General features: G+C 46.9%; 1 protein-coding gene across 1 annotated transcript in view; it reads right to left on the bottom strand.

Moving 5' to 3' along the window:
- The window catches only part of ASNSD1 (asparagine synthetase domain containing 1), a 145139-nt gene extending 133656 nt beyond the window's left edge, over positions 1–11483 (bottom strand). The window contains exons 1-2 of the mRNA XM_069225915.1: positions 10535–11483; positions 7295–7333 (exon numbers count right to left, since the gene is read on the bottom strand). The gene's annotated coding sequence lies outside the window, so the exon portion shown is untranslated. The remainder of the gene's footprint in view (positions 1–7294; positions 7334–10534) is intronic.
- Positions 11484–22152: the final 10669 nt, after the last annotated feature.

Genomic DNA, 22152 nt, shown 5'->3' on the forward strand with positions numbered 1-22152 from the left:
TTGCCTAACAAAGCAGTGGCCCATGGACGTCGGGTATCCATGCACAGCCACTGAAAGGTTTACCCAATGGCAGCTCCACCTCAGTCGATTTCCCAGAACTTTGCTTTAGTATGATACAACGTAAAGCAAGTAAGGACATAGAGGCCTGGCTGAGATGGGCACTGGCGACAGTAATACAGACTCTCCTGCCGCTTTCCATGCTTCGAGCATACTTTACTGCGACGACATGGATGATTATTTTTGGGTATTTTTTGGAATGAGATCACCAAAGTGTCGCTCCTGCAGCCTTGCCACATCCTGCAGAACCTATGAAGTGGAGGCTGCTGCTTCTATAACAGCAGTGAGGCTTTCAATTGCAGACAACTGGAATTCAAGGGAAGTCATGAGTCTTCCTGTGGTTGTTTGACGATAAAGAGCATACACATTGGATGCTGCCATCTGGATCAGGTGGATAAACAGTTTCTTGTACCAAGTGCAAGTTTTATGGCACACATTGTATAATTGAAGAACCTGGTTGTTCTTGTCCACTCTGCCCATGTACTTATTGTAATCAAGTGTACAGGCGTGTTTGTGGATTTTGGCCATCTGACCCCAAACCATGATGGGGGAAGTGCTCTCATCATGAATTGTAGTGAACACGTATACATCACACCTATCCGAGAACTTGACGGAGAGCAGTTCGTTGGAACGCCACACAGTATTCCAGGATTTCTGGAGCTTCTTGCAAACAAGCTCCTGCGGGAATCCTTTGTGGTTACAACGAACTGTACCGCAGGTCACAGTGCCAGCTTTGTAGAGCTCACTGAACAGCTCTACTCCTGTATAGAAATTGTCCACATAAAGGTTATAACCTTTGTGAAGGAGTGGCTGGACAAGCTCCCATACAATCTTCCCTGTGACCCCTAGCGTGGACCTACAGGGTTTAGGGTGGAGTCCTTTCCTGTATACTCTCTCAAGCTGTACACATAGCCTGAAGAGCCCTCACACAGCATGTACAGCTTGGTGCCATAGCGAGCTCTTTTTCTCGCAATGTACTGTCTGAACAGCAGCCACCCTTTGTACAGGATCAAGGACTCATTCAACTCCTGTATTCTTTCCAGGAGTATAGATCTCTGGAAACCTGGCAGACAAGTGTTCTACGACAGGCCGAATTCTTAACAACCTGTTATGGTCTGGATGATCCCAGGGCAGTGCAGCAGAATTGTTATTGAAATGTAGAATGTGCTGTAATAGCAAAAAACGATCTTTACTTATGTACGGCGCGAAGATGGGGGTTACCCAAACCGTGCAAGTCGTCCAGTAGGACTGCAAGGTAGGTTTCTGCACTAACTCCTGTGTTGCTCCGCCTTGAACCAAGAGGAAACAATGCCAAAGAATGCAGCACTCTTAGTTCAAGTAATGAATTTATTAAGGCACTTTCCAGATATCAAATAAAAGAACATGAAAATATGAACATGGGCATTTAACTTGGATGCAGTAAAACACGTGTAGATGCCAAAATACTCACAACAGTTAAACAATGACAGACAGAAAAAAGTCCAATACATCAACAATTAATATATGCAGTGAATATATATATATATATATATATGCACAGCCAAGCTGGATAACTAAGAATTAAAATGCATCACCATGGGGGTTGAATTCTTCATCCTTGTCAATATCAAGCCAAGGAACCCTTCCCAACATGGAACCCTGAACCATATGTCCATGTTCAGGTGAGCTCCTTCTACCTCAGTGCCAAGCTTCCCCACCTTATATACCTTAAACAAACTCAAGAGGAAGAGTTACGTTCCTGCACGGTGTAACTCGGTGCGAGAAAAAAGCGCAAACATGTTCTATGTGGAAAAGAAGCTTGGTGTGGAAAAACCCTGCGCCACTGATGTGATGGCATCTGAAACTAAGCACAAAAATGTCAGTGGTCAAGATGGAGTCTGTGGTTAAATACAGATAGCATTACAACCCCATTTTGAGCGTAAGTCACAAAAATATCTTCAACTCTGCCAGAGAAGTGGGAGTCTACTGACGTGCCCTAGAACGGGGCTGTGGAGTGCTGTACTGCCATTTGATAAAGTTTGTTTTGACCAATGACTTTGTGTTTCACCACTGCGCATATTAGTTGCTCAATGTTCACCAGTAGCACATGGTATGTTTTGTTCAGCTCCGCTGCCTATTGGCTTTGACATGATATCATATATTACATTTTGTATTCAGCTTAACTGCCTATTGGCTTTGACATGATATTATACATTACACTTTGTATTCAGCTCCGCTGCCTATTGGCTTTGACATGATATCATATATTACATTTTATATTCAGCTCCGCTGCCTATTGGCTTTGACATGATATTATACATTGCATTTTGTATTCAGCTCAGCTGCCTATGGGCTTTGACATGATATAAGACATTGCATTTTGTATTCAGCTTAGATGCTTATTGGCTTTGACATGACACTAGACATTGCATTTGATATTTAGGTTAGCTGCCTATTGCCTTTAACATGACATTGCATTTGATATCTAGGTTAGCTGCCTATTGCCTTTAACGTGGAGTTAGATCTTGCAGTTGAGAATCCAAGCTGTATTTTTCCAAGCTGTGTTTTTGCACCAGAGAACCAAGATGTTTTTCTCACAGTAGACTAGACATGATAAGAGAGAGTACATGGGTGTTGTTTTTCTCTTCGCTTGAGCTTGGGAACAGGAGTAGTCTTGGAGACCTGGCCAGTCTTCAAAAGGCTTGCTCAGTTTCCCAGGTCTGAGAGGAGGGGGCACACCTTTGTAACGAATGACACAGGCTGCAGAGGGTCAGATTCGAATCTGCCGGACCTCGTGCTGGAGCTTGGCGCAGGCTGCCAGCAATCCCGTGTGGGTAGATGAATCTCTCTTTCTCGCGGCTGACAGGGGTCATCAGCTTGCAGACCTTAGAAAGATGAAGCTGTAGATAGTTCCCACACGGTGAAGTATTTGTTTTGCTTTGCATTCAATATCTAATTAAATATAACCTGCTGTGTATATTGCAAACTGATATATTTTGTTTGATTAACGCGGACTTGAAAGCTACTAATTCGTCATTCATAAATATTGTGGTTGGGGAAGAATTAACAACAATAAAAGTCTTCTTTGACCTCACAAGTGCATTTCTAGTGGTTTATGTATGTGCTTAGAAACTAGATAAGAGGAAAGCACTACAATTGGTACCAGGAGTGGGGTCGGTCATTAAGAGGTGATTAAGAGGGTATTGACGAGTTGGTAGATTTCTAAGTGCACACTTTAAAAGTGTAATTGTTTTTTGTTGTTTGGAGAATTACAGAAATTGTTCTGTTTGGAGAATCACAGTAGCACGGCAGACCATGTCTGAGAATACATGTGTTGATGAACTGCCTGATGGTGCTAAGAAAAACTGTGAATTGTTTTCTGTTTGGGGAATTACAGAAGAAAATGCATGTGTAGCTAAAATGCCTGATAATGCTTTGAGCTGTTGTACATATGTAGAAAAAGTGTGTTTTGGAAGTAATGATGACAGAAAGGTCTGGATACCTTTATCTGCTTACAGAGAAATGCAGGAGAAATGTAGGAAGTTGGAACATGAAAATAGGAATTTACGTGAGCAAATTAGCCAGGATGCAATAATTCAAAATAATGCTGAAAGTTATAAAAATGAAGAATCTTTCTTGTCCCATTCCAGTAATGAGGGGGTTAAGACAGCTCCGAGCTGCACTGAGTTTTCGTGAGCGCCAGGGTTTTTGGCAGCCAAAATGCATTCCTTAACTGATAACACGGACGAGAGAGACCAGAATGTGATTTACGAGTTACCGTTGCAAAATGCACAAGTAAAACAAAGGATTTTAGAGCAAGACACCCCGAGTTTCATTAGCTTGTTTGATTTTTGGAAAAAGAATAGCCCTCATTTGAGTGAAATCCTAACACTTTTGTATATGGTCACTGTGAAAAATTATATGCAGCTGCGCGCTTGTGATTTGGCAAATGAAATAATGCAGACTTTAGGTTTCTGCGCAGTGCAAGAAGGAAATACTTATGTACATTTAAATCATGAACAAGGAAAGAAAATAGTGCCCCTAGATAGAATCATACAATGGATCTGGAACTTGCAAGACAGGGCTAGAGTACCACAGGTAAAAGAGTTATCAATGAAGTTGTGTGCACCATTTGAATTCGTGTCTACTGAAGATAAAAAGCATGTTTGTTTTACTAATGATTCATTGACTGAAATGTTGCTTTCTGGCACAGTAGAAGGAACAGCGTTGTATAATGTGTGTCAGATTTTAAAGCAAGAGCTACGTGAGATGTGTCATTTTTACGCTGATTTTTGGTTCATTGCTAATGTTTTAGCACCTAACTGGTTCAATTACCTTGCAGATGTTAATGAGAAAAATGCAGAGAGAGAAGTGTTCACCCAGAATTCTGCCTTAGTGGGGATGGCTAAGTGGGTGCCCCAGAAATGTGAACAGCTGAGAGAAAAAGCCACTTACAGGTGGGCAGAGATGAGAGAGATGCATATTCTCCTAGATTTGATAAAAACTGTGCAGCACGCACAAAAGCAATCTGTCATGCAAGCAGTCACAGAGCAGTTGGGGAGAGGAAAGTTACCAGAACAGAAATGGCAAATTGATCAGGTTTTAGGGAGAGTGATTGCTGCAGATTACCAAGGAAAAATCGAAATTATGCTGATACCTAGAAAAGAATCTGATTCATTCATACAAATTGGAGACAGAATGGCCCAAATTGACAAAAATGCAGTGAATGGAGGTTTGGTAAAGAAGGAGTCTGCCCCAGCCCTTCTGACAGTGCAAGAAAAGGGAAGCTGTGGCGCAGCAGATAAAAACCTCAGTGCTGATGTGTGGGCTGAAGCCCCAAGTGATCCTCCAGAACCTGCAGAAAATATAACAAAGGGCCCCAAAAACGTCCTGCTGATTATAAAACAGGGAAAGAAAGAGGAAGGGTGCAGTTTAAATGAAAAATGTTATTTGCAAGAAAAGTCATACTTGTTTCTTTTGCAGATCCTACCACGTTTTGCCACTGTCCCTGAGTGTGCTGTGTGGTCCCCCTTCCGGTGTGGGGTCGGGGAAGGGACCGAATCCCCAACCTGAACCTGGCTGAGTAAAGTGCCAGCACCATGGATCCATTTTGCGCAAACTGCGCCTTCAGTTCAAGTTCAACTTGTTTGATTGCATTCTTCCACCGGAACTAAGCTGTGTTTTTTTTTTTTTTCCCTCTCGTATGGAACTCTGACTTTTGCTTATCTTCCAGCAAACCTTTCAGGTGGACCGTGCACCTTTACATGAGCAGAACTCATGCCACATCAAATTGCTAACACTGTTGAATTAGAGACTCATTCAGAGTATAAAAATTGCCCAGTCTTTTCTATGTAGATGTATCTGATGTGAAAGGTTATGAAATCAATGTGTTAATTCACTTCTATTGCTTTACAGGGATTGCTTTGATCATTCAAATTTTTTTTTTGTTTGAAACAAGAGATATGTGAAACAAAAATTCATTGGTCAAAGGGCGGAATGTACTGCCATTTGATAAAGTTTGTTTTGACCAATGACTTTGTGTTTCACCACTGCGCATATTAGTTGCTCAATGTTCACCAGTAGCACATGGTATGTTTTGTTCAGCTCCGCTGCCTATTGGCTTTGACATGATATCATATATTACATTTTGTATTCAGCTTAACTGCCTATTGGCTTTGACATGATATTATACATTACACTTTGTATTCAGCTCCGCTGCCTATTGGCTTTGACATGATATCATATATTACATTTTATATTCAGCTCCGCTGCCTATTGGCTTTGACATGATATTATACATTGCATTTTGTATTCAGCTCAGCTGCCTATGGGCTTTGACATGATATAAGACATTGCATTTTGTATTCAGCTTAGATGCTTATTGGCTTTGACATGACACTAGACATTGCATTTGATATTTAGGTTAGCTGCCTATTGCCTTTAACATGACATTGCATTTGATATCTAGGTTAGCTGCCTATTGCCTTTAACGTGGAGTTAGATCTTGCAGTTGAGAATCCAAGCTGTATTTTTCCAAGCTGTGTTTTTGCACCAGAGAACCAAGATGTTTTTCTCACAGTAGACTAGACATGATAAGAGAGAGTACATGGGTGTTGTTTTTCTCTTCGCTTGAGCTTGGGAACAGGAGTAGTCTTGGAGACCTGGCCAGTCTCCAAAAGGCTTGCTCAGTTTCCCAGGTCTGAGAGGAGGGGGCACACCTTTGTAACGAATGACACAGGCTGCAGAGGGTCAGATTTGAATCTGCCGGATCTCGTGCTGGAGCTTGGCTCAGGCTGCCAGCAATCCCGTGTGGGTAGATGAATCTCTCTTTCTCGCGGCTGACAGGGGTCATCAGCTTGCAGACCTTAGAAAGATGAATCTGTAGATAGTTCCCACACGGTGAAGTATTTGTTTTGCTTTGCATTCAATATCTAATTAAATATAACCTGCTGTGTATATTGCAAACTGATATATTTTGTTTGATTAACGCGGACTTGAAAGCTACTAATTCGTCATTCATAAATATTGTGGTTGGGGAAGAATTAACAACAATAAAAGTCTTCTTTGACCTCACAAGTGCATTTCTAGTGGTTTATGTATGTGCTTAGAAACTAGATAAGAGGAAAGCACTACAAGTGCCTCCATGCTCCCTCAGAAATTGTTTTGCACGCAAATTTGTTTGCTGCACAATTTACTGAAGTCAACATCCAAAAAGAGATGGATGTAGTTGACTGGCAAAAAGTTGGCCGTATCGACTTTACATCCAGCATCACCAGTAAAAGGTGGAACTTGGGGCTGAACTAAATTGGGGGCTGCCAAGAGAGCACTCTCTCTGTGCTTGCCGCCACATGCACCTGCTCTCTTGGTTGGGCTAACCTGCTGTTGTCCCGCTGCACAAACTGTGCTTGCGAAGGGACAGCACGACTGTCTTCATCGCCTCACTTAGAATCACTGGAAGAGGTGTCATCAGATGGGACTTCGCCGACTGAAAAATCACTCTAAGATTCTGCCCCATTTCCTCTCCCTCAGGATGCTGTCTCAGTATCTGCTGTCTCAGTCTCTGGCCTGCCTCAGAGCTGTCCACCATAACCCGAGTTACGGCTTCAGCAGCAATCATTCAATGAGATACCATCTCTGCTACTGGCTAAAATGTCCCTCTAAAGCACTAGCCTACGTAGAAGGCAGATAAGGTCACAAAATTGCTTGTGGGTTTGGGTGTATGTACGATATGTACAACAGTAAATGTCAGTCACCTTACCTTTGTTTCTTCTCTGAATCAGCAGATTCTCTGAAGACACTGAAAAAAACAAAAAAGACAAACTATTACTTAACCTTAACACATACTCATAATCACAGCTTTTAGCGCTGGTGGCACCCAGAGCGACAATCATTTTTTTGTGCTTCCCATCCCATGACCACCTCCTCGAATCCACTCACTACCAACCAGCAAAAGTGTAACGCCTAGCTTTACTAATCTAAAGCTAAATACATATCTATCCTTTGCAGCGGACATATAAACCATCTGCTTTGCTTTATGGCGTCAAAACTGCCACTAGACAAAAATCAGATGACTTTCTATATAGAGAGAATCTATTGTGAGAAGAAAAAATAAATAATAATAAATAAATAAATAATAAAAGATAAAAAAAAAATATATATATATATTGTTAGACCTGATAGCCTTAGGGTGGTCACCCCTAACTTTTTGCCTGCCTCCCTCCACTTTTTGAACACTGTTTTTTCTGGCTTTTAGACTCTGCACACCTTACCACTGCTAACCAGTGCTAAAGTGCATATGCTCTCTCCCTTTAGACATGGTTATCTTGGATCATACCTGATTGGACTATTTAATTTACTTATAAGTCCCTAGTAATGTGCACTATATGTGCCTAGGGCCGGTAGATTAAATGCTACTAGTGGGCCTGCAGCACTGGTTGTGCCACCCACTTAAGTAGCCCCTTTTCCTTGTCTCAGGCCTGCCATTGCATGGCCTGTGTGTGCAGTTTCACTGACACCTCGACTTGGCATTTAAAAGTACTTGCCAAGCCTAAACCTTCCCTTTCTCCACATATAAGTCACCTCTAATGTGTGCCCTAGGTAACCCCTAGAGCAAGGTGCTGTGTGGGGGAAAGTTAGGACATGTACCTGTGTAGTTTACATGTCCTGGTAGTGTAAAACTCCTAAATTCATTTTACACTACTGTGAGGCCTGCTCCCTTCATAGGCTAACATTGGGGCTGCCCTCATAGAATATTGAAGTGGTAGCTGCTGATCTGAAAGGAGTAGAAAGGTCATATTTAGTATGGCAAGAATAGTAATACCAAACCCTGCTGACTGGTGAAGTTGGATTTAATATTACTATTCTAGAAATGCCACTTTTAGAAAGTGAGCATTTCTTTGCACTTAAATCTTTCTGTGCCTTACAATCCACATCTGGCTGGGCTTGGTTGACAGCTCCTTGTGCATTCACTCAGACACACCCCAAACACAGGGTACTCAGCCTCACTTGCATACATCTGCATTTTGAATGGGTCTTCCTGGGCTGGGAGGGTGGAGGGCCTGCTCTCACACAAAGGACTGCCACACCCCCTACTGGGACCCTGGCAGACAGGATTGGAATGAAAGGGGACCTGGTGCACTTCTTAGCCACTTTTTGAAGTCTCCCCCACTTCAAAGGCACATTTGGGTATAAAACAGGGCCTCTGCCCTACCTCATCAGACACTTGCTGGAGAAGAAACCTGAACCAGAACCTGCATCCTGCCAAGAAGAACTGCCTGGCTGCCTAAAGGACTCACCTGACTGCTTTCTACAAAGGACTGCTGCCTTGCTCTTGCCCTGCTGCCTTGCTGAACTCTTGTCTGGCTGTGAAAGTGCTCTCCAAGGGCTTGGATAGAGCTTGCCTCCTGTTCCCTGAAGTCTCAGGACCAAAAAGACTTCTCTTTTTCACTTGGACGCTTCGTGCGGCGAAATTTTCGATGCACAGCTTGTTCCGCGGCGAGAAGAACGGCGCACACCGACGCTGATCGACGCGTCGCCTTCGGGACGACCGGAACTTCGACGCACGGCCTCGCAAGGACAACGCCGCCCGACCTCCAGAGGAGAAATCGATGCGACGCCTGCCGTGAGAGCGAAACTTCGACGCGCAGCCCCGCAGAACGACGCGCAGCCGGAAAACAAGCAGGAGAATCCACGCACAGACCCGGGACATCTGGTAATCCCCGCGATCCACAGAAAGAGACTGTCCGCACGCCAGAAAACGACGCACGACTTCCCCGTGTGAAAATTAACGACTCAAGTCCGTGTGTGCTGGGGAGAAATCGACGCACACACCATTTTTCCATGTATCTCTTCTTCTGTGGCCCTCTGAGTTGATTTTCCACTCCAAACTAGGTACTTTGTGCTTGAAAGAGACTTTGTTTGCTTTTTTAAAGACTTAAGACACTTTATATCACCTTTCAGTGATATCTGTACAAATTCACATTGCAACTTTATTTGTTTTGACCTACAATTATCCTGATAAATATTATATATTTTTCTAAACACTGTGTGGTGTATTTTTGTGGTGCTATATGGTGGTATTGTATGATTTATTGCACAAATACTTTACACATTGCCTTCTAAGTTAAGCCTGACTGCTCGTGCCAAGCTACCAGAGGGTGGGCACAGGATAATCTTGTATTGTGTGTGACTTACCCTGACTAGAGTGAGGGCTTTTGCTTGGTCAGAGGGTAACCTGACTGCCAACCAAAAACCCAATTTCTAACATATATATATATATATATATATATATATATATATATATATATATACCAAAAGTGCCGGTATTCCCCTGGGCTAAATGTGCGGTGATTCGAGCAAGGCTCTGGTTGCCCTCATAATCCAAACACACCTTCCAAAGAAAGAACTCTCGAATCTCCTGAGAGTGCAAAGGTTATTTATTAACAAGCCTCTCCCGATGTGTTTCGGTCCAAACTGACCTTTGTCATGGGTAACTGGAGTGTAGTTACCAAACAAATCTAAATACAATGTAAACAATAAAAGGACCAATGCCATAGTACTAACGTGGACACCATCTTAGAGTGGTATTATACACAATCTAAATCCTGATTAACCTTCATTATCTTTGTCCCCTCGTTACTCTTTCTGCCTCTACATACTGTTGTAGAGACTCTGCTTCCAACCATTTTGTTAATTCTTAAATGCTCAGTTTCTCCAATTTATCAAACTTCAATTGAAACTGCATTCCCCCTTCCTCTATTTCTTTTCCAGTAGCAACTTCTGATGTCATAGAAAAGAACAATTTGTTTGCTTTTCCCCTCCATTTGCATCAATGTCAGAGGCCATTATGTCTCTTGATTTATCCCATTACTTATTGCCTGCACTGCACAGCCGCCTCAAAAATAAACACTTATTGACATAGGCACCGCCTGCATGTACCTTCAATATTCACAGTATAACGGTCCCCCAAACCAAACTAGAACGGAACAATAACACTTACTTGGAGTAAACAGCACACAAGCCCTCCAGCTGCAGCACCGCACTCGTTTCGGTGTATCGTACACATACAGTTTGATCGGGTGTATCCTGTTTATCGGATAATTCAGAGACTGGGAGTTGAATTCATTCCTGGAACACGCTGATTAAATTCTTCAAAATAAACTTCTTGGCGAGACCTGGGCCATTTCTGTTAGCACATGGGCAATATTGTAGCAAGACCGCCTTTATTAAAAACGTCTTTCATTGTCCCAATGGAGTTTCCGTTTAAAGCCCAACGTTTGCACAATAAATCAGTTTAAACATCTCACACGCAACAATGTATCCAGAGCTGCAAAGCCACTTTTATTCACATCAGCCTCTTGTACGGCTGCTCAGCCGGCCAGATGCCAGAATGCAAATCGTCATTAATGTAGTCCATGTAACAATGTATCAAAATGACTCAGAGCTCTCAGCTGCGGAGACACTGATATTCGCATTCTCCTTAAAGTTGACACTCGCTGCCCAGATTTTCCATTGCAGAAAAAAGATCAATCAATATGTTTATGCTTCCACTGCAGATTTGTGAATACCGCTGCGTCAGTTCACATTTATGATCATGGCAAGCTCTAAAAAGCGGTATGGTTGTAAATCACCAACTTGATGACATTAGCGTAGATGTTCACTTCCCATGCATTTCAGTCAGAACCATTCTCCAGAAACTGTGAAAACAATGCTTCCGAAGTTGAGGATAGTCCCAGGTGAAAAGATCAATGAAAACACCAAAAGTGCTGATATTCCCCGGGGCTAAATGTGAGGTGATTCGAGCAAGGCTCCGGCTGCCCTCATAATCCAAACACACCTTCCAAAGAAAGAACTCTCGAATCTCCTGAAAGTGCAGAGGTTATTTATTTACAAGCCTCTCCCAACGCGTTTCCGTCCAAACAGACCTTTGTCATGGGCAACGGGAGTGTAGTTACCAAATAAATTTAAACACAATAGAAACAGTAAAAGGACCAATGTCATAGTACTATAGTGGACACCATCTTAGAGTGGTATTATACACAATCTAAATCCTGATTAACCTTCATTATCTTTGAAGTGGAAACAAAAAAACACAAAGTACCTTTAAGTTGCAATTTGAATCATCGTCATGAAAAAAGTATATACATCAGATATCCTGATAAATATTATATACATTGTTTTATCAGAGTTCAATACTACAATAATCTTATTGACATATGGGGGAACTTAACTTATAACAACCTTATTCCATATATATACCATCATTTTTCACCATATTTTCTACCATAATTTTTATACCATAATTTTGATTCCCTCCTTGTCTAATCAAAAAATTATCCAATTAGTAACTGTTACAAAATATTGCCCTAGTAACTTTCAGACTATCTCGCTCATTAAAAGACACATTGAGCAAGAATGTGATAACTGAACACACCCCTACCATACAAAAACAAGCTTTCTTTGGTTGCAAAAATTGCAAAGCTTGCAAAAAGATATAGTGTATAGTATAGTGTCTGATATGCCATTGCAAATGCATTTATGTGGGAAGCACCATACATAAAGCAAAAAAAGGGTGCTAGAACACATAAGAGCCATCTCACACAATGACACTTCCTATCCAGTTGCCAGGCATTTTGCAGAAACACATTTGAGCAATTCTAGTGCGCTACAATTTGTGGTCATTGATAAAGTGAAGGTCAACGTTAGAGGTGGTGATGGAGAAAAAGAACTGCAGGTACTTCAATCTAAATATATTTTGCAGTTCGAGACACTAATGCCTCATGGATTAAATTCTGACGAGGAAATGGCAATACATTTAAATTGATTTATTCAGATTGTCATGTTTAGTGTTTGCTTGTCTACCCTTTATTGCTTCAATAGGATGTTTCGTAACCATATTTTAATTACACTTTTATTTTCTTTCATTTTTTCACTTAGGTCAATGTTTAGTAAGGTGGACAATAAGAACAGTATGATTTGGGAAACTGTTATAGTCCCTAAATAAATGGCCCACTTGGACCCATTTTGATTGTAAGAGGGACTATAGCCCACTAGGGCAATATTTTGTAACAGTTACTAATTGAATCATTTTTTTGATTAGACAAGGAGGGAAGCAAAATTATGGTAGAAATGATGGTGAAAAAGTATGGTATATATGTGGAATAAGGTTGTTATAAGTTAAGTTCCCCCATATGTCAATAAGATTAGTGGAGTATTGAACTATTACAGGAACTCTGATTAAAAAATGAATATAATGGGGGGCGTGGCCACGGGCGTCAAGATGGCGGTCGCACTCTAAGAGTGCTCGGGACCCCTCCGTCATCCGCCCGAATCCTGCCACCATAACTGACCCCCTCGAGTCTTCAGCCGAGACCCGGGGGCGGTGGGGGTCCTTTCCGAACCCCGTGGGTCCGAGTCCAAGATCCGAGGACGCCGGATCGGCGCGAGAAAAGAGACTGACGCGGACTCCAGGCCGCGCGGCGGAGAGGAGGAGTCTGGCGCTCCGGACCGGAGCACGCCCTTGCGGGTGGGCGTGCATTGCCGACCGGGAGCTCCTGGGGCCGACGGAGCAGCGAGGAGACAGGTACCCGTTTCCCCCCCCCCCCCCGGCGTGCCTAGTGGGAACCGCGGCTGACGGAGGCCGCGAGAATCCACAAAGAGGAATGCGACGACGCGCCACGGAGCTCCGTGGCCAGAGCGCCTGAGAACGGGCGGGAGCTAGAGGCTCGGGGGAACGAGCGCCCGAGGCCCCACACTAGAGGCAACGAATTACCGCCGGAAGCGGTATGAGAAGATCCAACGACCGGGAGGTAGGAACGGAAGTGGCCCGGGGTCAGAGCCCCTGAAGCTGCGGGAAAACCTGAGGGAGCAGAGTGGCAGGCCGGGCAGAGGCAGTCTGAGGAACGGAGTGCCCACAAGTCCCGGGACATTGACTGATCGGAGCCTGAGAGACTCATAGAGACAGGCGATCGTAAGGAGAACCTGCAGCAAGTGAAGGGGAGGTGAGAAAACGCCTGAGGCCCACCGCAAGACACCGCACAAGTGTAAGAAGTCCCAACTGACATGGGTCCACGGAGGAGAAAGAGAAAGTCGTGAGAGGTACTGTGCCCTCCTGTAGGAAGTTGGCTCTGTATGTGCTATTTCAAAGTAAGGAATAGCATGCACAGAGTCCAAGGGTTCCCCTTAGAGGTAAAATAGTGGTAAAAATAGATAGTACTAATGCTCTATTTTGTGGTAGTGTGGTCGAGCAGTAGGCTTATCCAAGGAGTAGTGTTAAGCATTTGTTGTACATACACATAGACAATAAATGAGGTACACACACTCAGAGACAAATCCAGCCAATAGGTTTTTATATAGAAAAATATCTTTTCTTAGTTTATTTTAAGAACCACGGGTTCAAATTCTACATGTAATATCTCATTCGAAAGGTATTGCAGGTAAGTACTTTAGGAACTTCAAATCATCAAAATTGCATGTATACTTTTCAAGTTATTCACAAATAGCTGTTTTAAAAGTGGACACAGTGCAATTTTCACAGTTCCTAGGGGAGGTAAGTTTTTGTTAGGTTAACCAGGTAAGTAAGACACTTACAGGGCTTAGTTCTTGGTCCAAGGTAGCCCACCGTTGGGGGTTCAGAGCAACCCCAAAGTCACCACACCAGCAGCTCAGGGCCGGTCAAGTGCAGAGTTCAAAGTGGTGCCCAAAACACATAGGCTAGAATGGAGAGAAGGGGGTGCCCCGGTTCCGGTCTGCTTGCAGGTAAGTACCCGCGTCTTCGGAGGGCAGACCAGGGGGGTTTTGTAGGGCACCGGGGGGGACACAAGTCCACACAGAAATTTCACCCTCAGCAGCGCGGGGGCGGCCGGGTGCAGTGTAGAAACAAGCGTCGGGTTTTCAATGTTAGTCTATGAGAGATCTCGGGATCTCTTCAGCGCTGCAGGCAGGCAAGGGGGGGATTCCTCGGGGAAACCTCCACTTGGGCAAGGGAGAGGGACTCCTGGGGGTCACTTCTCCAGTGAAAGTCCGGTCCTTCAGGTCCTGGGGGCTGCGGGTGCAGGGTCTCTCCCAGGCGTCGGGACTTTAGGTTCAAAGAGTCGCGGTCAGGGGAAGCCTCGGGATTCCCTCTGCAGGCGGCGCTGTGGGGGCTCAGGGGGGACAGGTTTTGGTACTCACAGTATCAGAGTAGTCCTGGGGTCCCTCCTGAGGTGTTGGATCGCCACCAGCCGAGTCGGGGTCGCCGGGTGCAGTGTTGCAAGTCTCACGCTTCTTGCGGGGAGCTTGCAGGGTTCTTTTAAAGCTGCTGGAAACAAAGTTGCAGCTTTTCTTGGAGCAGGTCCGCTGTCCTCGGGAGTTTCTTGTCTTTTCGAAGCAGGGGCAGTCCTCAGAGGATGTCGAGGTCGCTGGTCCCTTTGGAAGGCGTCGCTGGAGCAGGATCTTTGGAAGGCAGGAGACAGGCCGGTGAGTTTCTGGAGCCAAGGCAGTTGTCGTCTTCTGGTCTTCCTCTGCAGGGGTTTTCAGCTAGGCAGTCCTTCTTCTTGTAGTTGCAGGAATCTAATTTTCTAGGGTTCAGGGTAGCCCTTAAATACTAAATTTAAGGGCGTGTTTAGGTCTGGGGGGTTAGTAGCCAATGGCTACTAGCCCTGAGGGTGGGTACACCCTCTTTGTGCCTCCTCCCAAGGGGAGGGGGACACAATCCTAACCCTATTGGGGGAATCCTCCATCTGCAAGATGGAGGATTTCTAAAAGTTAGAGTCACCTCAGCTCAGGACACCTTAGGGGCTGTCCTGACTGGCCAGTGACTCCTCCTTGTTTTTCTCATTATTTTCTCCGGCCTTGCCGCCAAAAGTGGGGCCTGGCCGGAGGGGGCGGGCAACTCCACTAGCTGGAGTGTCCTGCTGGGTTGGCACAAAGGAGGTGAGCCTTTGAGGCTCACCGCCAGGTGTGACAATTCCTGCCTGGGGGAGGTGTTAGCATCTCCACCCAGTGCAGGCTTTGTTACTGGCCTCAGAGTGACAAAGGCACTCTCCCCATGGGGCCAGCAACATGTCTCGGTTTGTGGCAGGCTGCTAAAACTAGTCAGCCTACACAGATAGTCGGTTAAGTTTCAGGGGGCACCTCTAAGGTGCCCTCTGGGGTGTATTTTACAATAAAATGTACACTGGCATCAGTGTGCATTTATTGTGCTGAGAAGTTTGATACCAAACTTCCCAGTTTTCAGTGTAGCCATTATGGTGCTGTGGAGTTCGTGTTTGACAAACTCCCAGACCATATACTCTTATGGCTACCCTGCACTTACAATGTCTAAGGTTTTGTTTAGACACTGTAGGGGTACCATGCTCATGCACTGGTACCCTCACCTATGGTATAGTGCACCCTGCCTTAGGGCTGTAAGGCCTGCTAGAGGGGTGTCTTACCTATACTGCATAGGCAGTGAGAGGCTGGCATGGCACCCTGAGGGGAGTGCCATGTCGACTTACTCGTTTTGTCCTCACTAGCACACACAAGCTGGCAAGCAGTGTGTCTGTGCTGAGTGAGAGGTCTCCAGGGTGGCATAAGACATGCTGCAGCCCTTAGAGACCTTCCTTGGCATCAGGGCCCTTGGTACTAGAAGTACCAGTTACAAGGGACTTATCTGGATGCCAGGGTCTGCCAATTGTGGATACAAAAGTACAGGTTAGGGAAAGAACACTGGTGCTGGGGCCTGGTTAGCAGGCCTCAGCACACTTTCAATTGTAAACATAGCATCAGCAAAGGCAAAAAGTCAGGGGGCAACCATGCCAAGGAGGCATTTCCTTACACCTCCCAAGCGGGGACAGAGAAGAGGGGGCCGGGACGCTGGGGTCTCACCTTGTGGCCTGCACCGAGTGAGACGTCTGGCGTCTGGGGCTGGCCGTGAGGCGCTACTCTCGGGGGCGCAAAGATAATTAGAGATCCGACCAAAGAGAGTCCGAGGTGCTCAAGAAGACCAAAAGAACGGCAAGACCCCTGACTTCCGGTTGGGGAGGGAGGGCCGGCCGCCCCCCCCCCCGCCGCCCAGCCTGGTCCGAGGGCCGCCGGGCAGTAATCCAGTCGGCCCTCTTCCCCTCACATGGACTAGCGGGAAACTTAAAGTCACTGAATGGAATCCGACTAACGAGCCCCCTGCCGTCCAAGTCCCCCACACAGGTGATCATATAGACCCGAAGCGGCCCTGGAAAGAAGAGACGCGAAAACCCCAGAGACAACTGAACTTCACCCACATAAAGGCGTAACTCCTCAGAATAGGCAGCATGGGGAAAGACAGAGCCTCCAGGCAAACGCAAGCATCCCAACAGAAAATAGACCAGTTTACCACACCGGCGGCTCCCCGGGCCGGAGGTGACACCGCGTCCTCTGACCAGACCACAGAAGGAGTCAGCACCATCCTACTTGCGATTCAAACCTCACAGCGGGCAGTGGAATCCAAAATTGGAGAGGTGAAGGAAGAAATGGGCCTGGTGAGGCAAGACCTTAGAAATGCGGTGGGCCGCATCACAGAGGTGGAGGCCCGTGTCTCGCAAACCGAAGATGAACTGGCGGATCTAAGAACCAAAGTGGCCCAGTTGCAGACGCGGACTGGAGAACTCCACCGCAGAGCCGAAGATCCCGAGAACCGCTCCAGACGCAACAACCTACGCTTTGTAGGAGTACAAGAGGGAGCGGAGGATGGCAAGCCCACCGAATTCCTAGAAGCATGGATTAAATCCTGGATGCCGGAGAACTCTCTCTCGCCGTGGTTTGCAATAGAACGAGCACACAGGGCCTTGGCCCCGAGACCCCCGCCTGGGGACCCTCGAAGACCCATGATTGCACGCTTCTTTAACTTTAAAGATTGAGATGCCGTCCTCAGAGAATCCAGACGCACACCCAACCTCCTTTGGGACAACCAGAGAATCTTGGTCTTCCCGGACTACACCCGTGAAGTCCAAACGAAACGCCGCTCGTATGAACAAGTGAAACAGAAACTGAGAGCGATGCAGCTCACATACATGCTCCTCTTCCCAGCACGCCTGAAGGTATTCCTAGCGGGCAGGGCGCATTTCTTCGAGTCACCCGAGCAGGCATGGGACTGGCTGACGGAGGAGGGTTTGGGAAACCGACGGGGCCCAACCGACCCGCCAAGGAACCCGGGTGGGACACAACCGATTACCCGGATGAACACGAGAAGGGGTCGGAAGCGAACCAGATCCAGGCGGGGTAGGCCTGGAAGCCCCAACCACCGAGTAGAAGAGGAACCGCATCCTAACCGAAATCCCTCGCCAGGGGGAGACCCGATTGATTGCCCAAGCGACGGAGCTGGGGGAGAGGACAAACTGGAGGATCGTTTGAGCCAATCCCCTGAACTTGGCTGATGGCGCCCCCGCATGTACCGAGCTCCGGCTTGCTTGGACCTACCGGCAGTCTCGGACGCCGCCCCACATCAATGAGACAAGGGGGCACAAAGTTTCCAAACTTGTTGTACACCCCGGACACGTTATCAAAGGTGGGGGTTTCGCACTAACTAATTGCAACTCATCTGACACCCAGGAGGGGTCCTCCACTCCACTCAATGGCAGTCGACGCGACTGTATTGCCCCAGTTGGGCTCTAGGGCGACAGATGCTTCAAGGGTAGAAGTATGGGGTGGGGGGAAGTTGGGATGTTTAAAGCTCACGTTAGGGCTTAGCATAGTGGTTAAGATAAGTTACTGTAACAACGCCAACACCTACTGTATAAACTCTCCTCAGGCAATAGGCCCATCTCTGGTTCCCAGGTCAAGTCCTTTAATCCCTACCACGCAGACATGGCACAAACTGGTCCCCCACTGACACAGATCCTATCCTGGAATGTTAACGGCCTTCTAGACAGGATCAAAAGATCCGCAGTGTATAGCACGCTGCGCAGATACGCCCCGAAGGTGGTCCTCCTGCAGGAGACCCACCTACTTGGAACCAAATGCCCCTTCCTAGCGCGAGGAGGTTTTGACAAGGTTTTCCACGCAGGATTCACTAGAGGTTCTAGGGGGGTGGCCATCCTACTTCATCGCTCACTTCCAATAATAATCACATCTACCACGTCAGACCCGCGGGGTAGATTCGTAACGGTGACTGGAACATTACACGGATCGACAATTAACTTGGTGTGTACTTACGCCCCCCCAGTTGGTTTTGACAACTACTTGTTAAAACTACGCCGGACGCTTACTGACCTCCCACAGGGACTCACGCTCATAGGGGGAGACTTCAACTCTGTCTTAGACCCCAACCTAGATGTTTCCGGTCCCGTCTCCTCTGTCAGAATTGGGAGAGCATCCAGTTTAAACAGATGGGCTACTAAAATGGGACTCTGTGAGGTATGGAGGACATGGCAGCCTAGGGCAAGACAATACACCCACACCTCGGCGTCTCACCACTCTCAGGCAAGAATTGACATGGTGTTCATGCCCGCACTGGACATCTCCAGAGTCACTGGCGCAGAGATATTGGCTAGAGGAGTCTCAGATCACTCCCCAATACGCATCCGATTGGGGAGCGCAACCTCCAATCAGCGCCCTACGTGGCGCATGAATGCATGGTATCTGCAGGACGAGGACTACACCTCCGAAATAAGGGAGCACCTTACCCAATATTTTGAGCACAACGTGGGCTCAGTTCAATCTCCGGGCACGATCTGGGCGGCATGTAAAGCCACGCTTAGAGGCTACGCGAAGCATCGCGTTCGCGCCCGAGAGAGAGCTCGGGATCAACGAGTGACAGACCTCGACATAAGAGCCCTCGCTCTAGAGCGATCTATGACCACTGCCGCTTCGGCTTCAGTTCTGAGACGCCTAATGGCAACTAGGGAGGAAATAAAGCAGACGGTACTTGAAGCCGCGAAACACGCTTGGAGGGCATCGGCGGCCCGTGTCTATGGATGGGGTGACAAAAACGGCATACTCCTTCATTGGCTGGCCTCGAGCCCTTGGCCAACAGAGTTGTCCCCGAGGTAGTGGATGAGACAGGCCTGGTTGAGAGAACCCCTAGTGGAATTGCGAGGAGCTTTGCCTCCTATTACGCTAAGTTATATGAGGTGCGTCATCGCCCACTAGCTGAAAGGAAGTCCCCACTCTTGAACGATATTACTCTCCCTAGGATCTCGCACACGACCAGAATGAGCCTAGATGAAGCCATAAACCTGGCCGAAATTACAACGGCAATAGCTGCCCTGACATCGGGTAAAACACCCGGACCAGATGGCTTTCCGGCTGAACTCTATAAAAGATGCGGAGATATCCTAGCCCCCCACCTACTCAACATGTTTGATGAAGCAGAGAGGGCTGGCCACTTCCCCGCTGGGATAGACCAAGCCACTATAGTGGTGATCCCAAAGTCACAACCGCCATCACCGAATAGATCAGTCTACAGACCAATCTCCCTGCTAAATGCGGAGATCAAAGTACTATCAACAATACTTGCCACAAGACTGAAAGCGGTACTTCCCACACTGATACACCCAGATCAGTGCGGCTTCATGCCCTCCCGCAGCACGAGACACTGCATAAGGAGATGACCCTGACTGGATCCCCCCTTGCTCTCCTCCTGATAGACTTTGAAAAAGCCTTCAATACGGTGGACCGGTCGTACTTAGAGCAAGTCCTTATAAAAAACGGTTTTGGGCCCAAGTTCCGCAGCCTTGTTAAACTACTTTACTCCAATCCAACAGCCCGTGTTCAGATAAACGGTGTGACCTCTGATCCATTCCCCATCCGTTGCGGGACACGGCAAGGATGCCCGCTGTCACCGCTGCTCTTCGCTCTAGCAATCGAACCATTGGCCACAATGGTGAGAGAGGACCCACTGGTGACCGGCTGGGCATGGCCAGAGAGCCCGGAAGACCGTGTGGCATTGTACGCTGACGACGTTCTCCTCTACCTCTCCAATCCAGCGAGGAGTGGCCCCCGTGTCTTGGAACTCCTGGAACTCTTCTCACAAGCTTCGGGTCTAACCCTAAATCCTAGTAAATCCTTGCTGATCCCCGTACACCCCTCTAGAGATTGCATAAACTGGCAGGAAAACATCCCAATCCGTCGTAACAGTTTTAAATATCTAGGAGTCCATATAGCGCTGCTTCCCGAACTAACGTGGGAGCTTAATATCACACCACTTCTTAAAAAGACCAAAAAATAACTTCAACGCTGGCGAGATTTGCCACTCAACATACTGGGAAGAATCGCATTGTATAAGATGATGATACTCCCTAGTTTTTTATACCAACTACAGAACGTCCCACACCCAATCCCCCGGAAGTGGTTTAGTGAAGTCGAATCGACTGTGCGCCAATACCTATGGTACGGCTCCCGTACCAAACTATCCCTTGCCACGTGTCAAAGGGACACATATGAAGGGGGCCTAGGTATGTCCAACATTTATTTTTATTACCTAGCTGTAAGGAAATGCCTCCTTGGCATGGTTACCCCCTGACTTTTTGCCTTTGCTGATGCTATGTTTTGAATTGAAAGTGTGCTGAGGCCTGCTAACCAGGCCCCAGCACCAGTGTTCTTTCCCTAACCTGTACTTTTGATTCCACAATTGGCACACCCTGGCATCCAGATAAGTCCCTTGTAACTGGTACCTCTGGTACCAAGGGCCCTGATGCCAGGGAAGGTCTCTAAGGGCTGCAGCATGTATTATGCCACCCTAAGAGACCCCTCACTCAGCACAGACACACTGCTTACCAGCTTGTGTGTGCTAGTGAGAACAAAATGAGTAAGTCGACATGGCACTCCCCTCAGGGTGCCATGCCAGCCTCTCACTGCCTATGCAGTATAGGTAAGACACCCCTCTAGCAGGCCTTACAGCCCTAAGGCAGGGTGCACTATACCATAGGTGAGGGTACCAGTGCATGAGCACTGTGCCCCTACAGTGTCTAAGCAAAACCTTAGACATTGTAAGTGCAGGGTAGCCATAAGAGTATATGGTCTGGGAGTCTGTTTTACACGAACCCCACAGCACCATAATGACTACACTGAAAACTGGGAGGTTTGGTATCAAACTTCTCAGCACAATAAATGCACACTGATGCCAGTGTACATTTTATTGTAAAATACACCACAGAGGGCACCTTAGAGGTGCCCCCTGAAACTTAACCGACTATCTGTGTAGGCTGACTGGTTCCAGCAGCCTGCCACACTAGAGACATGTTGCTGGCCCCATGGGGAGAGTGCCTTTGTCACTCTGAGGCCAGTAACAAAGCCTGCACTGGGTGGAGATGCTAACACCTCCCCCAGGCAGGAGCTGTAACACCTGGCGGTGAGCCTCAAAGGCTCACCCCTTTGTCACAGCCCCGCAGGACACTCCAGCTAGTGGAGTTGCCCGCCCCCTCCGGCCCCGGCCCCCACTTTTGGTGGCAAGGCCGGAGAAAATAATGAGAATAACAAGGAGGAGTCACTGGCCAGTCAGGACAGCCCCTAAGGTGTCCTGAGCTGAGGTGACTCTAACTTTTAGAAATCCTCCATCTTGCAGATGGAGGATTCCCCCAATAGGATTAGGGATGGGACCCCCTCCCCTTGGGAGGAGGCACAAAGAGGGTGTACCCACCCTCAGGGCTAGTAGCCATTGGCTACTAACCCCCCAGACCTAAACAC

Source organism: Pleurodeles waltl, chromosome 3_1 (assembly GCF_031143425.1).
Source record: "Pleurodeles waltl isolate 20211129_DDA chromosome 3_1, aPleWal1.hap1.20221129, whole genome shotgun sequence".
NCBI classification, from domain to species: Eukaryota; Metazoa; Chordata; class Amphibia; order Caudata; family Salamandridae; genus Pleurodeles; species Pleurodeles waltl.